General features: G+C 36.7%; 1 protein-coding gene across 6 annotated transcripts in view; it reads left to right on the top strand.

Moving 5' to 3' along the window:
* Positions 1-16,031, top strand: part of LINGO2 (leucine rich repeat and Ig domain containing 2) — a 1,158,257-nt gene that overhangs the window by 447,029 nt on the left and 695,197 nt on the right. The gene's annotated exons all lie outside the window — the stretch shown is intronic.

Consider the following 16,031-nt stretch of genomic DNA (forward strand, 5'->3'; position numbering starts at 1 on the left):
TTATTGCTCATCTTCTTTTTATTATATGTAAGAGATTAATTTTCTTTTCAAAATTGTTATACCACAAGCTATTATTAATAATAAAAATGTCATCAAATATTCAAGATATAGTGATTCCTACGTTAATATTTTCTTAAAATAAAGTAGGTATTTTAATAATCAGAACCAATTTAAATACTTTAGTTTTGGAACCTTAATAATAGCATCCATTATTTAAATCATGACTTTCATCAGAACACTGGTGTAGGCTTCTATTTTTTTTCTTTAAGATACCAGTTAGAGACATCTTTGGAAATTAATGTAAAACTCAGTAATAGGTAAGCTGTTTTATGATAACATTAGTTTTCAGTGGATAGGGCATATATTTTGATTGGGCTGAACAAAAAGAGGTCTTCCCATCCGACCATGGGGTGTCCCCTCTTTAGCTATCTATAACCCACTGCTGCTGCATTCTCAGGCTAATTGCAATAAATATTGCAATGCAGAAGGAGTCCATTGATGGTGTAAACTGGGTATTATATGCATTTATGTTATAATGATCTAGAAGCATTGTCATGATTCACACATTGATCTGGGTAACATTTCCACTTAGGTAAAGCTAATCTTAAACATTGAAATAATTCATACATTGATAAAACATACTATATAATATCAAAAATGTAAATTTAGATGTCTTGTTTGGACTAAGGTTACACAATTGTAGTAAAGTCTCCATCAGTAATTCCATGTGCTTCCTAAAGCTGCAATTTAATGCAGTTAATACAAGTAATATGCTTGTTTTCATGGAAAACTAATATACAGTAACTTAATGATGATTCAAAAGTGATTAAACAAAATGTACTGAGCTATAAACGGCAGCAATTTGAGGAAAATAAGTCTGTGCTTAAGTTGAAAACAGTGATTTATTGAAAATTTAGTTACTTACATTATTGACTAAAGCTATGCCATTGGGCTGTATGTACCATTTATTGATTTTATCATAGATTGCTACTGCTGGCAAGTGTCTCAGTGTGATGTATTGATGTGTGTGGTATTTACCTAAGCCCCTTCAGTGCTGTGTTGTTAGATACTATTAAATGCATTCTAATTAAGGTGCTTTCTGTTTGCTTATTCAAGGCAACCATTTAAGTACAGTACATGAATTAAGTAGGTATAGAAATCTGACGTAAAATTTGATCATATAGCTATTTATTTTATTTAATTTTATTTGACTCTTATGAGAGATGTACTCTTTGTTTGGAGCTTCTTGCAAGGATTGTATTGCAATCATATACATAATTAAAATCTTTTTAGGGGAAAAAAACCAGAAAGTACCTAAATCTATTTAAGTGTGTGTCTGCTCAACCCTAACTGCATGTAAACAGTGCATGTACTGAACAAAATGGCAAACATGCCAACATTTCTGCTGTTTACGAGAAACTATCATAAAAAGTGCTGTTTTGTCTTTGTAAATGTAGTGTGGTTCCCTGTTATGGTATTGCTTTGCAAATGTAAAACGTCAATGTAATGTTTTTCTATTGTCATAATGTGAAATATTTTAGCCTCATTTAGAGTTAAGATCTATCCAATACAGTTAAATGGCACAGATGCTATTTTTGTATCAGGGACATTTTTAATTTTATAGAGCTGAGCTAAGATGTTCCCCCTCTCCCAACTCTAAAACTATATTCAGATTTTACACCCCCACCCCCTGCAGAGCAACATGGTTTTGTCAAAGTGCAAAGTTACATGTTCTTGCTGGATTTACTCCTAACTTTAAATGAGGCTAATCTTCCTCTTTTCCTTTACCACATCCGATGCATCCATCTGCAAATCCTTACAATGTCTTCTCTGTCATCCAGAATCCAATTGAAATTACTCACCCCACCTGCAAAGCCCTCAACAACACCTCCTCTTTGTACATCACAAATCTCATCTCAAAATACTCTCCCTACAACACTCTTAGATGTACCTCTGACCTCGCCTCGTCTCTGGTAACCACCACTAATTTCCTCTTACAAGGCTTCTCAGTGCCACCACTTATGGACTGCCCTCCCATGCCCAATAAGACTCTCCCACAGCCTTAGGGGCATATTTACTAGACTGCAGGTTTGAAAAAGTGAAGATGTTGCCTCTAGCAACCGATCAGGTTCTAGCTATCATTTTGTAGAATGTACTAAATAAATGATAACTAGAATCGGATTGGTTGCTATAGGTAACATCTCCACTTTTTCAAACCTGCAGCTTAGTAAATCTAGCCCTTAGTGTCTTTAAACACTCTCTGAAAATCCATCACTTTATGAGGACTTATGAGGAATTTGCTCATTTTTTTTGCATTGCATCTATTAATGAATCAGTCCCACTGTTGGCAAACTCTTCAGTCTCCAAACAGCTCTGTTCAGAAACTTTTCAAAGTAGGTTCATTTACTAAAAAGGCCCAATATGGATAAAAACAGCACAGAGTACTTTAGTATTTGATGATCCTTATTTTGTTTCAGTAAACGATTTATTTTCAAGACAAACCTTCAAGGGTCTATTGTTTTCTGGTGTTGCGTGAAACAGAGTAACAGAAAATGTATTTATATGAAACCTTAAATGTAGACTCTTATGTTGAAAAATATCTCTCACATGACAGCCAGTGTATATAGTGCCCTTACAGTATTTCACAAGAAAACTGAGTTACCTTATATGAATTGCATTAACAATCTGAACCATTTACACAGTAAAATATTGTAACATTTCTTAATGTTTGTATGCATTTGCCTTACTTCTGCAATTTAATTTCAAAACACCCATCAATCTTAGCTGTCAATTAATTAATTACATTCTTGACAAGACATTTCATGACCTGACATAGAAAAGGGTAAATACCATAGCATCTAATAATGGGCTTCATTTGTCACTGTAAAAAAATATTATTATCTTATCTTACTAGTTATCTAGACAGGGCTTACATAAATATGGTGCAATGGTTGGGGAACAAAGAACAAGAAAGTGATCAACTCTTGATTTTCACAGTGGATACCTGAAGTGAGAAAGAACTCTTGTTTTAGTGGCAGAGTAACACAAGTATTTGTTAAAGAAACATCATGCTTAAGGATGAGACAGGAAGCAAGGTGAGTAATGTGAAAACAGGTAACAAAATTTCAAATGAGAAGGGTCACGGCAGACTACAGAAAAGAGGAGTCATACTAACAAGTTGGGTAAGTAGACAAAAGAACAAGAGCAGGTCCAACCAAAATATCAATTGACAGAACACTAGAAAAATGGACTGTAGCACCCTAAAGTTGAATGGTACCAGTCCCATTTCTTTAATACAGTACATATATTAATGATGTGTTTCTCGAAAATGATCTCAACACATGTATAACTGCCCTCATCTCTCAGAGGTTCTAATCAGAAGTTTAAAATACTGTATAGAAACAATGTTTGTGCTCTCCTACAGCACAATAGCACATTGTGTTTTATGTATAGTTAATTCAAAAAGGCAATTGTTTGGTTTGCACTAGCCAACTACTGGAAAACCTGTCCTGACCCATCTGCTGTGGTATTAAGTTGAGTTGAGATGCATAGTCCTCCACAATCACTTCCCTTATGGTCAAGATGCAAAATCATAATTAGAAGCCACACACCTGGCCACGTGTAATCAATGAATGCATATATCTCCAACATTCATTAGTAGAAGTGGTTTATCTTGATTGGAGTCCTCAGCCTTTATCTTCATCAGTTGTAAAATAATGGTTTGCCTTGATTGTAGCCTCCTGCATTACCAACAGTAGTATTCCAATGTGTTAAAAACAAGTCTTGGATTAGAGTTTCTTATGTAAATTCTCCTCTGGACTATAAAAGTTGAATATTTCAAATAATTAGAAAGTGAGAGGGAAAATTATTTTATTCCACTCGCCAGTTGTATATATCTCAAATGCAAACTAGGTTGTAGCCTTGTCTTATACTAGCCTTGTAGCTTAGTAAATAGTTTCCCCACTTGACAGAACACATAAGTAATATTGATTGCCTTCTTGTTGTGATATATAGAACAATTGCTTTATAACAGTTTCATAATAGGACACCAGACTGTCACAGATGTACTAAATAATTGAGAATCCAGGATCTAATTTAATAGACAGAATGTTGTACAATGGAGTGAAAATAGCACCTGTAATTCTGTGTGACAAATAATACTGTGTTAACTAGTATTTTGTCATGTTTCCTAATAGTAAATGCATACAGTTGTACACTAGATAACCCTAGTACACACACCTATCCCACAACATTCTTGTGTCATGTGCTCAAAACAGGTAAAAAGGTTAGAACTCTGGTTCTCAAGGGCAGTAGTCAATATGGGTTAGTTATGCAGAATCTGCAAGATGGGGTATTCTGTTATTGCAGCAGAAAGCACTGATAAAGTACACCAGCTGCTCTCGCTGTTCTTTCTCAGCCTGTTTTCATGTCTAATATAAAAGTGGAATTACAATTCCTAGTGCATACGTAACAGATGCTGCTGAAGAATTCGAAAGAGACAATCACATAATTCTTCTACACAAAAAAAAGTTTGAAGATCACCTTGTCTTTTAAGCTTCAGAAACATAGTCAAACACTAAGCTTGTTTATATATAACCACAGACAATAGAACATAATAGTACAGTCAACTACAGTTCACCTGTGTAGATTTTTGAAAGTATAAATACAAGACGGCCAATGACAGAATGTTCAGCCTCAAAAGATCCAGGTATAAGAGCCAAAAATCATTTCACAACAGATGGACTATTTGACAGTAGCAGTAGCTCTCAAAGAGATCTAATTTTATGCAACAATTTCACCAGGGAGAATATATTTACTTTGTTAATAGATATACTTATACAGAGATTAAATAATATCTATAGACTTAGAAGAGGTTTGTATCCTTTAAATATACAGGATTTCTTTTCCATTGTCAAATATTAACGAAGGATCATATTGTCAGCTGTACTGTGTCTTGTCATACTACTGTATACTAAAGAACAACAACACAACATAACCTCACCTAGGGTGTTTGTTATCTTTTTGTGACACTACTGTGCCATTCAGCAGAATAAGGCTGTCATTCAACAAAAAGCTGTACATATGCAGGTAATCACTTGCACAGCAATAAAAATGTGCTGTTGTACATAGAAAAAGACCAAACAATTGGGAAGGTCTCATTAAGGAACATAACTCCCCATATAGGGGAGTATGCACGTGGTCAATGTACAGTAAAGGCATGTCAAGCTTGAGTGCATGCAGCAGTATCCGATTCAAGCTTTGGGCATCTCTAAAGCATGTGTCTTTCAGTCATATCACTTGCACCAGCTAGAGGTTAGGTGTAAGTGCCAAATGATATTGCATTCTAGAACACTTGTTTGAAATCAAGAGCCTTAATGAATCAGGCCCATTGGTGTTCAGTCTTTACTTTGATGCAGGTCCGGCGTGTTAAGACTCCTTAATACTGACAGGTGCAAAGAAGGGAAAGAAAAAACTGACACCAAGCACAAGAACTCAACTAATTAAAAATGCCTCGCTTTACAGTTAGTATCAACTATAACCTTTACTGAAACAACTTAATGATAAAGTTAATGAAGAACACCTTGATTTCTAAATTGCAGCCCATATAATCTTCATTTGAAGCCACATTAATCTAATACTTAATTGAAAAAGCATGCAGATTTCTCTTAAAGTTAGCACTTAGAAACATCTTGTAATTTGATCAACTTCTTATGTTCACTTATAATTTGGAAATGATAATTTCCATAATTATTTTTCACCGAACATCCATATCTTATTTAAGTTGTATTTAAAGTATCATAGTCTGTAACTTTTAAGCACTTTATTAAGGCAATTTGCAGCACTGAGTCATGTGTTTTGCATTTTATAGAAGCCACCAGAATGGGCTCTAGTTTTGGTCACTTGTGCTTCTCATTGTCTGGGTATGATATGTTTGTCATCTGATGGATATGATGAGCTGGTCACTTACTGCTTAAGCTGTACAGTGAATAGATCTTTTTGTAACAAAACACAAATACATAGAACTAGCAGCAAAACTGCCCATATTTTATGTAACCATAATATTATTGTGCACTTTTTCCTTTTGGAGGTAAATATGGAAAATAGTCCCAGATGGTCTATTTTAAAAGTGTTTCCTATAATAAAACCATTTGATAGATATGATCAAATTTATATTTTAACCAATAAATAAGTAGAAAATTATTTAGGGCCTACATTTTGTATGTGTACTATGTCCTCTATAAATGCACATATTTGTTAAAATTAGATGGAAAATTGCAAGTAGCACTAACAACAGAGGGCATTCTATTGCCTATTGCTCTATTGGTGTTGAAGTCACATAGCACTGTAAGTGTATCAAGTAAGTTCCTATAAATCCAATAAAAAAATGTAAAAAACACAACAAGTTGAATGTATGAACTTTATTCCATACAGACATGTTTTCTTCACCACAATCTTACAACATTAGTTTGACAGGCTCTTGGTCATCTCTTGGAATGTAGTATAGTACCACCCTAGTGAGAACATGGGAGTTAGTGCATTGAATGTTGGTCATTGGCCACCTCTTGATTGGAATATGTGCACCATATAAATACTGTGCTCAGTTTTATGTATAATGCAATGCACTAAGGAAGGATTATGATAATAATGAAATGACCATAGTGCCTGAGTTTTTTGTTCTTATTATATGCATTTCGGTGGGACTATTGCAGTACATCTTTTTGGAAAAGCACTTGTTGTTTATTATAATTACAATATGTGCACCTAACATTCACATGTCCTTCAACATTTTTCAATATACCCATATTGTGGTGAAGCTATCAAAAATATGTCAAATGCATATTAAATATGTAAAGATTTATACCACTATGCTTGAGAATCAGAGCACTGGTCCCTAAAATCATGTATAGGATAATTTCTGACATTAACAAATGTTCTTTGTTGACTTACCGTCCTAAAATGTACTAAAGCAGCTATCCCTTATTTTTTCTCTTCTGGATGCTATTAATAATTTATGATTCTGGACTACCATGGCAACCCCAGTCACATTGCACATGATGTAGTGAGCAGAGAGGCTTTGCAATGCCCCAATGATCTCTGTCTATACTGTGACATTCTTGTTCTTCACCTTCTGTAATCACTTAACATACTGAGTGCCGTGAGCCTGTGTCTGTGTAGCAGACTGACTGTGTCTTCCAAACAGTTTTTTCTGCCAAAGAGCTTTTGAAAAGGAGATAATGATTTGTAGGCAGATAGCTAAGAAAAATGACTATCAGACGCATGCTTTAAAGGTACTTATCTTACTATTTAAACAGAAAAAAAGTCTTCTATGTAAGATTGCTGCTTTCAATATGTGATTTATTTGTGCTAGCAAAAAAAATTATGAGAGACTATAGATACTTTAAAATACTTGTGCCAGTTTTACTGCCTTATTAGCAACTGTATAATGATCTATTGTTAAATAAATTAAATTTGGATTAACACATGAGAAAAGTTAATATTGCTATAATGTATCAAGTAATTTCTGACAAAACAAAACAGAAAACATTTAATTGCAGATATTGTGTCCCAACAAGCAAACATCCTAAAACACAGGACGACATAGCACCATTATTGGTCATTTTATTACCTGTTCTTTTTAATTCCTTGTAGATTAGGAGAAAAGGTTGACATTGAATGTAAAAAGACAAGGACCTAAGGGTTTCTTTAGCTTCTGTTGATGTGGAAATGCGTTCCAATCTTTTCCGAAATGACAGATTCTTCTGAAAGTAACCTTTGCAAAGCATGCTATCATTCATACGTTATTGCCAGATGATATAGCACATATTAACTTCAGCCTATGTAGGGCATCATACGCTTTTAGAAGAAAAATATATCACTGTGCTGTGGCTATAGAAAAACACTCCAGACTAATTTTGGCTTTAAACTGTACATACGAAGCCACAGTGTGTTTTAGCAGAAATGTCATTAACAAATATTTTAAGAAAATAAATATAGCTTGATTAATAAATCAAAAGATATGAGGTTTTATTGGGACTACTACAGTACAGTAAGGCCCAAAATGGGGAAATGTATAAGCAGGTACATTTACGTTCCCAACCCTCTTTCCATATGGTGAGTTGTGGTCAATTATATTACACATATACACCATAAGACAGAGCAGCTGTACTAATGGACTTATTGTTTGAAAGGGACACTGTGTGTGAAACATAGAAGGAGCACTTTACATTAAATCACTATCAAATATTCAAAAAAAATGGAAAACTACTAACAACATTTACATGTAATTTAATTGGCAGTATCAAAATATCATGTATTTCTCTAACTTACTTACAATAACACATGTACAATATAAATGGATTATGACTTTAGTAGCACCACTAGTTTAAGGTTTATGTAGACACAAGCAATATGCTGGTCAGATCTTTATTTCATGGGCTACACTTACTCTAGTTGTCTTTCCATGGTGGGATAGGCTTATGCCTGGAATCCCAAGTGCTGAGAAAGCTTACTGCGAAACTGATATGAATTCTGGTTCTGATTTAAATCATATCATCATTTTGTGGCACTGTAATTGTGTCTACTAATCATGAAGTTAGACTGCTTTATTTCTGGCAAAAATCAAATCAGTTTTACAGTAAGTCTCCTCATTTGGGAGTCCTGGTATGAGTCAATCCCACCAAGAAAAGGCAATTAGAGCAATACAATTTTTTCAATGGCAATTTTTTTCACCCAGCACATTTCCCATTCAGCCCAGACTACTGAAAGTGAAACATTGTGCTGCATATTTAAATAGTGATAGTGACTGGCACATAACAGATGAGTACAGCTGCATTAAAGGAATCCAACTCTTTTTATATTCCTCCTTTGTGTGTGTCTTAAAAATATTCCTGCTATAGGACTTCACTTTCTTAGTTTCTAAATTCTACTGTAAGTCTGTTTGGAGAGTACATCATTCAGAGGAGTTGCTTTATCCTCCATACTTCCTTTATCTCCTCCTGGAGAACTACTGCAGATTTTATTCAGTGTGATAGTCCTCTCATACAATAGCTTGTAGTCTTGGCCTAGAGGCATGGTATATGTGACATCATTGAGGCAAAGTAGGATGTAATTAGGGCAAGATAACATTTGTAAATGACACAAAATTAGACAGAGAGCATGACATGTCAGAAATTGAAACTGAGTTAACATAAACCTTTATCAAGCATGTAAATGGCCCCATGCTATGTACAAGTAGGCACAGTCTTTTTAAAGCTATAAGATAGTGGGCGATAAATCCTAAGCATAGAATATGAAGAGAGGAGATCAAAAGAGTCTGCTGAGTATACAGATTGTGCAACAAAATAGGCAAAGGAAAAAATAGTCTCTTTTTTTCCTGCAGATTTTTAAAGATAGATTTAACGGCTACTATTTTTCAACTAATTAAGTTTTATCCTGCCTTTTTAGATTAAATTTTATACAATTAGTAATTTTAAACGACCTATCTTGCATTGGTATGATTTTTTTATTTATGTATCTTTGTGGGCAGCGACTGATGTGAATGATTAAATAATCTGTTAAAGACCTGTATAATATGTTGGTGCTATGTAAATATTTGTTAATAAATAAAATAAACCTTGCACTCTCAAATCCTTTTTGTATACCCTCTTCTTCACTCTGCTCCTTCTCATGACTGCTGGTGACATCTCACCTAACCCTGGACCCCGTACAATCCCCATTATCCGCTCATACTCCTCGCCCCACCCGAAATCTTTCTATCCACCTCGTACTTGCAATCCCACCAACCTTATCCACATATCTTCACTACCCTCTATTCCCTTCTCCTGTGCACTATGGAACGCTAGAGCTGTTTGTAACACACTTGCATCCAATCATTATCTATTTATTTCTAAATCCCTCAACCTCCTTGCCATTACTGAAACTTGGCTCACCTCCTCTGACACTGCATCCCCTGCAGCTCTCTCCGATGCTTGACACTCCCTCAGCCACATTCCCAGACCTGTAGACAGACAAGGTGAAAAAATAAGCATTCTACTTTCTCCAAGTTACACCTTTCAAATCATAAAATCTGAACCCTCACTCTCCTTCTCTTCCTTTGAAGACCACACTATTCATCTACTTTATCCTCTCCACCTTCATGTTGCTGTCATTTATCACCCTCCAGGTCCAGTTTCCTAATTTCTTGACAACTTTACAGCCTGACTCACTTATTTCCTATAATTTGACCTGCCTACTCTCAAACTAGGTGATCTCAACATTCCTATTGATAATCCCACTGTCTCTTCTACCACTAAACTTCTTTCACTTACTTCTTCCTTTGGTCTATCCCAGTGGACCTCTTCTTCCACCCACTGTGGTGGGCACTACCTTGACCTTGTCTTCTGCTACTGCTCCATCTCAAGTTTTACCAAGTTAGCATTCCCACTCTCTGACCACAACCTCCTTTAGCCTCCCCTTACCTCATGCCTTCCCCTCCTGCACCCAAATCCACACGTACACAACGACACCTAAGTACTCTTAACCCAATACCCTTTTCATCTTAACTTAAAAATCAATTTTCTCCTATGTCTGCATTGTCCTGCTTTAATCAGGCTGCCTATTTCTACAACAAAACACTAACTTCAGCCCTAAACAATGCAGCTCCAGCTACCACGTACAGTCTCCGACTATTCAAAACCCAACCAGAGCGCCACTGGAGGAAATCTCGTTCCTATTCTGACTCCCTCAACTATAAATTCATCCTTTCATCTTGCAGCACTGCCCTTTTAATTGCCAAACAGACATTTTTCAAATATTTACTATCCACCTAGTCTTCTAACCCACTTCGCCTCTTTGCCACCTTTAATTCACTTTTCTGCCCACAAGCACCTCCTCCCCCTTCCTCCCTCACAGCCCATGATTTTGCCACCTACTTCAAAGACAAAATTGACACCATTCACCAAGATATTTCCTCATGCCAAACTCCACACACTTCACTCACTCAACTCACCTTCACCTACACTCCCCAATCCATCCTTAATTCATTCCTTCGAGTAATTGAAGTCAAAGGAGTATATTTACTAAAATACTGGCTTAGTAAATATACCCCTTGCCTATATGTCTGATTGTATGCCTATAGCATACAATCAGATTCTAGTTATCATTTATTTAGTACGTTCTATAAAATGACAGCTAGAATCTGATTGGTTGCTATAGGCAACATCTCACACATTTTCAAACCCGCAGTTTAGTAGATATATCCCGAAGTCTCTACACTAAATTCATCATCTCCCCTACAACCTGTCTCCTCGACCCTATTCCCTCCCAACTTCTCTGCTCAATTTCCTCTACTGCATTCCAACCTCTAGCACACCACTTCAACCTGTCTCTTTCCACTGGCACATTTCCATCCTCCTTTAAACATGTGCTCATCTCATCAATTCTAAAGAAACCGACTCTCGATTCAGCCTCTCTCTCTAACTACCAACCTATTTCTCTCCTCCCCTTTGCCTCCAAACTACATGAACAATGTCACAAATCGGGATCTTAGCCGCACTTACCTCATCCGCCGCTGTCATATCACGGCTACCTGGGTCCCTCCTGGTCGTCTGCAGCATTCCCGTCCTCCACACCTCCGTTTGTAAACAAACACATACTGTTTGTTCTGCTGCATGGGCACGGCCATCTTGGATGCAGTCAGGTGATCATTCCAGACCAAACATGTGATCACATGAACTGATCAGCCAATAGTTGTTTGGGACACCCTATTTAAACCTGCTGCTGTGATCTGTTCATTGCCAGAACAACACACTTCTCTCCAGAGGATAGTTCTTGGCTCCAGGTTCCAGTGTCTGCATCACAAAGTGCAGTGTTCCTGTCTGCATTACAAAGTGCAGTGTTCCTGTCTGCATTACAAAGTGCAGTGTTCCTGTCTGCATTACAAAGTGCACTGTTCCTGTCTGCATTACAAAGTACACTGTTCCTGTCTGCATTACAAAGTACACTGTTCCTGTCAGCATTTCCAGACTGCTCATTCCCCTGCTATATTCTACATTCAGCAAGAACATGAGCAGAAAGCTCATCCAGGCTGCTAGTTTCTGTTTCAGTCCTGCTCCAGCTAGGCCCTAAGGTTCCGAATCGGATCAAGAAATTCAGACGACCGTTATAAACAATTAGTGTAAAAGCTCTTTTTTACTTTCTCTCCTCTCACTCAATTCTCGACTCTCTGCAATTCGGCTTCTGTCTCCAACATTTCACTGAAACTGCTCTCACAAAAGGGATCAATTATCTAATTGCTAAGTCTAAGGATAATTTCTCCATATACATTCTCCTGGACCTCTCTGCTGCTTTTAACACTATTGATCACCCTCTTCTCCTATACACCCTTCACTCCATTGGCCTCCCCGACATAGTTCTTTTTTGGTTCACTTCCTACCTATCAAACCGGTCCTTTAGCATTTTTACCTCAGGTACATCCTCCCCTCTACTCCACTCCCACTATCTGTTGAGGTCACAAGGCTGTTCTTGGCCCTTTACTTTTTCATTGTACACCTCTGCTCTTGGGACACTAATTCGCTCATTTGGCCTCCAGTACAACCTATACCTTATTGGCACCCAAATCTATATCTCTTACCCTGACCTCTCCCTTTCTGTGCTCTCTCATATAACCAACTGTCTTTCAGTTATCTCCGCATAGATGTCCCAACTCTACCTAAAGCTCAATCTATCCAAAACAAATCTTATTCTCTTCCCTCCTACCAGAATCATCACCTCTCCTCAAATCTCCTTTATTGTCAATAACACCACAAATTCCTGAGTCTCCCAAGCCCCCTTAATGTCAAACTTGACTCTGCCCTCTACTTTATTCCTCACATCCAGACTCTCTCCCAGTTCTGTCGATTGTACCTTTAAAATATTGCCAGAATATGTCCTTTTCTTACTCAACATGCTACCAAAACTCTTATCCATTCTCTTATTATCTGCCATCTTGACTACTGCAAACTCCTTCTATTTGGCATTCCCAACACCCATATATCCACACTTCAATTCATCCTAAATGCTGATGCAAGACTGATCTTCCTCTCTCACCGCTCCACATCTCCTGTACCACTTTGCAAATCCCTCCACTTGCTATATGTGTCCTCCAGAGTCCAATTAAAATTACTCACCCTTACCTACAAAGCTCTCAACAACACCACCCCTTCATAAATCTCAAATCTCATATAAAAATACTCTCCCTCCTGCCCTCTTAGATCTACCTCTGACCTGCGCCTTGTCTCGTCTCTAGTAACCAACTCTCACTCCCGCCTACAAGACTTCTCCCGTGCTGCTTCCCACTTATGGAATTCCCTACCATGCCCAATCAGGCTTCCCCACAGCCTTCAAATCTTTAGGCGTTCTCTAAAAACCCATCCTTTTTTAAAGTTTACCTTATCCTTGATGATACTATTCACACTAATACATCCTCACAGCTTTTCCAATCTCCACTCTAAGCCAAATTTGCTCCTCTTGTTTCAGCTGTACCCTCTTCCACTTAGAATGTAAGCTCTCTAATGAGCAGGGTCCTCTCTACCCTTTGTTTTCATGTCTGCATTTAGTTTGTCTGCCTTGTCCATGTTTTATGTCTGTCCCTGTTTTATGTATGTCCTGTTTTCCCTACTGTACGGAGCTGTGGAACACTGTTGCACCTTACAAATCTGCAATAAAAATAATAATAATAATAATAAGTAAAAATGCATTCTTTTATTGTTTTTAGATTCCATATTTATTGCCACACTTATCACAATTTTTTTGATTGTGTTTAGCATAAGTATTATATAATTTCCTGAAATTAAAAATGGTTGTCATCCAACAAGTAACTAGTAATAAGTAATATTCTGCTATCCCTCTCCATAGGCCGCTGTACGTAGACTAGCTTTTACAATTCTGACACTTGCGCAATTAGTACATATCCTTCTGCATAAAATGTTCGATAGAGACCAGCTTTTAAAATTTTAACATAGGTTCAATGACCATGGCTAACTCCGAATATAGACCATTTCCATTTTGTTGCTTGAAATGGATAAGTCATCAACAGCCCATGCATGCCTAATCTGGAAATAAAATTGGGAATAAATGTTTGATCTCCATATGCAATGGATATAGATTGAAATAATTGCACTAAACCATTGAGGAGTTCCGAATAAAAGGACAGAATGCAGTGTAATCTATTAAAGGACAATTCTAACTATAGATAATTTGCATTCCACCATTGTTCTCATCCTCCTCATGGAAGGACCATTTGGAGAAGCATTAAAGACTACAGTATTTTCTGGATAAAGAGGGACAGTCCATTTGGGCTGAAACATCAATATTAAAGATTAGCTCATCTTAATTAATTTTATGTATGTGCATTTATTGTTGTTTATTAAAGGATTTGTTATTATACTAGACTATATTTGCTTTCTTAGCTTTTTGTCCATCTGCTGGTTACTAATAAAGGCTACCACCCACTAAGAGTCCTACATTGCAGTAGGCATAGAGACAAGGTGTTCCAGTTACTACAAATAAGACTGCTTATATTTTTCTTTGGTATACAGCCACTTACTGTTATTTTAAAAAATTATATTTATTTAAGAGTGCCTTCATTGTTTGTCTACCAGTCTGGCACCTACAAACAACAGGTGCACCCGTGAGACAGCTATATACAAGAGGGAGTGATTGTACGTTATTAATACTTCAGAGGTTTTAGCTGATAGTCTGCACTACACTTTGGTTTGGTGTTTATCAGCACTATTTTGCTGCTGTAACTAGCTCTATAATGTCTCATTTTATGTGGACTAGATCGAAGCCTGCCTGTTTCAAAACCTGCAGCTAATTTAAATGAAGTAAAAGATATAGAGAAATATTCTTATGTCTATTATGGTTTTTGGCTTTTAATATTTTTATCTCTTTGTGCTATGTGTGCAGTTCATGCAAAAATTGTGTAAACTGCAAAATTCATCTGAAGCAAAGCAGAAGCTATTGCATTTTGTATTATTGTGACTAGCTGTCAGTTCATTAACAACGCTAGACAGCTTCATATTGTCTCCAAGGCAGAGAGGTGGTGTACCTTACACTTCTACTACATAGTTCTGTTGTACATTTCCACCACTAATTTGAATGAGCAAGTAAGGAAGGAGACAACCAACCAAGAAGCCGATAGTGGGAAAATGGGATCTACAGTCATGGTCTGAGTAGGAAAGTCAAATCTGTGTTCACTATGCTGTCATTATTAAAATCTCTTTTAAATTCCTTCTTTTTATCTAATGAAATGATTATTTCTTTTAGCTTATAATGAATGTTTTGCTTAACGGAACCACTTTAATTTAATGTTTATTTATCTCTAAATATTACCTATTTTACTTTTTGTTCATATTTTATAGCTTTGCCGATTCTCACTCTGGGTTTATTTTGGCATAAGACCACTCTCCATTTTCATAACTGTATTGCCCCAATTTAACCTTTATATATGATGCCATGTTGGCACGTAATAATAAGTTACTCAAAAAAAGAAAGAGAATGGAAAATGGCATAGAGAGATAGAGAGCCATATATATTTCAAGATGCATTCGTCTCCACATCAGCAGCATATGCAACAGGGTTACGACAAGTCCTCATCATCAGTAAGAATTTGCCCTTGCCCTATTGCAGGTGCAAAAGATCCACATCCTAACGGGCATATATACGTGTTTCTGCAGGCCTGCATGTGTTACATTTGCATAACCACGTGTTTACTGTACTCGGTCAAAGTTAGAACAGCCCTTCCCTCCCCTGAATGCCAGAATCCCACAAGTCTGTGTAGTTGCATATGCATGCGTCCTCTTTCTGGACATTCACAGAGTGATTTCATGAAAAGTACTTTATGCAAACTTGCGTATGTCCCATTCTGCCTCAGCCCTTTTGACAGTATTATTAGTATCCTTTATTTGTAAATGCTGACATATGATGCAATGCTGTCTATTGAGGGGTCATAATAGAAACAAATGACATATAATAACATAAAATAGAAGGTATAAATGGTCTTGTCCAAATGT

This window comes from Mixophyes fleayi, chromosome 1 (genome assembly GCF_038048845.1).
Source record: "Mixophyes fleayi isolate aMixFle1 chromosome 1, aMixFle1.hap1, whole genome shotgun sequence".
NCBI lineage: Eukaryota > Metazoa > Chordata > Amphibia > Anura > Limnodynastidae > Mixophyes > Mixophyes fleayi.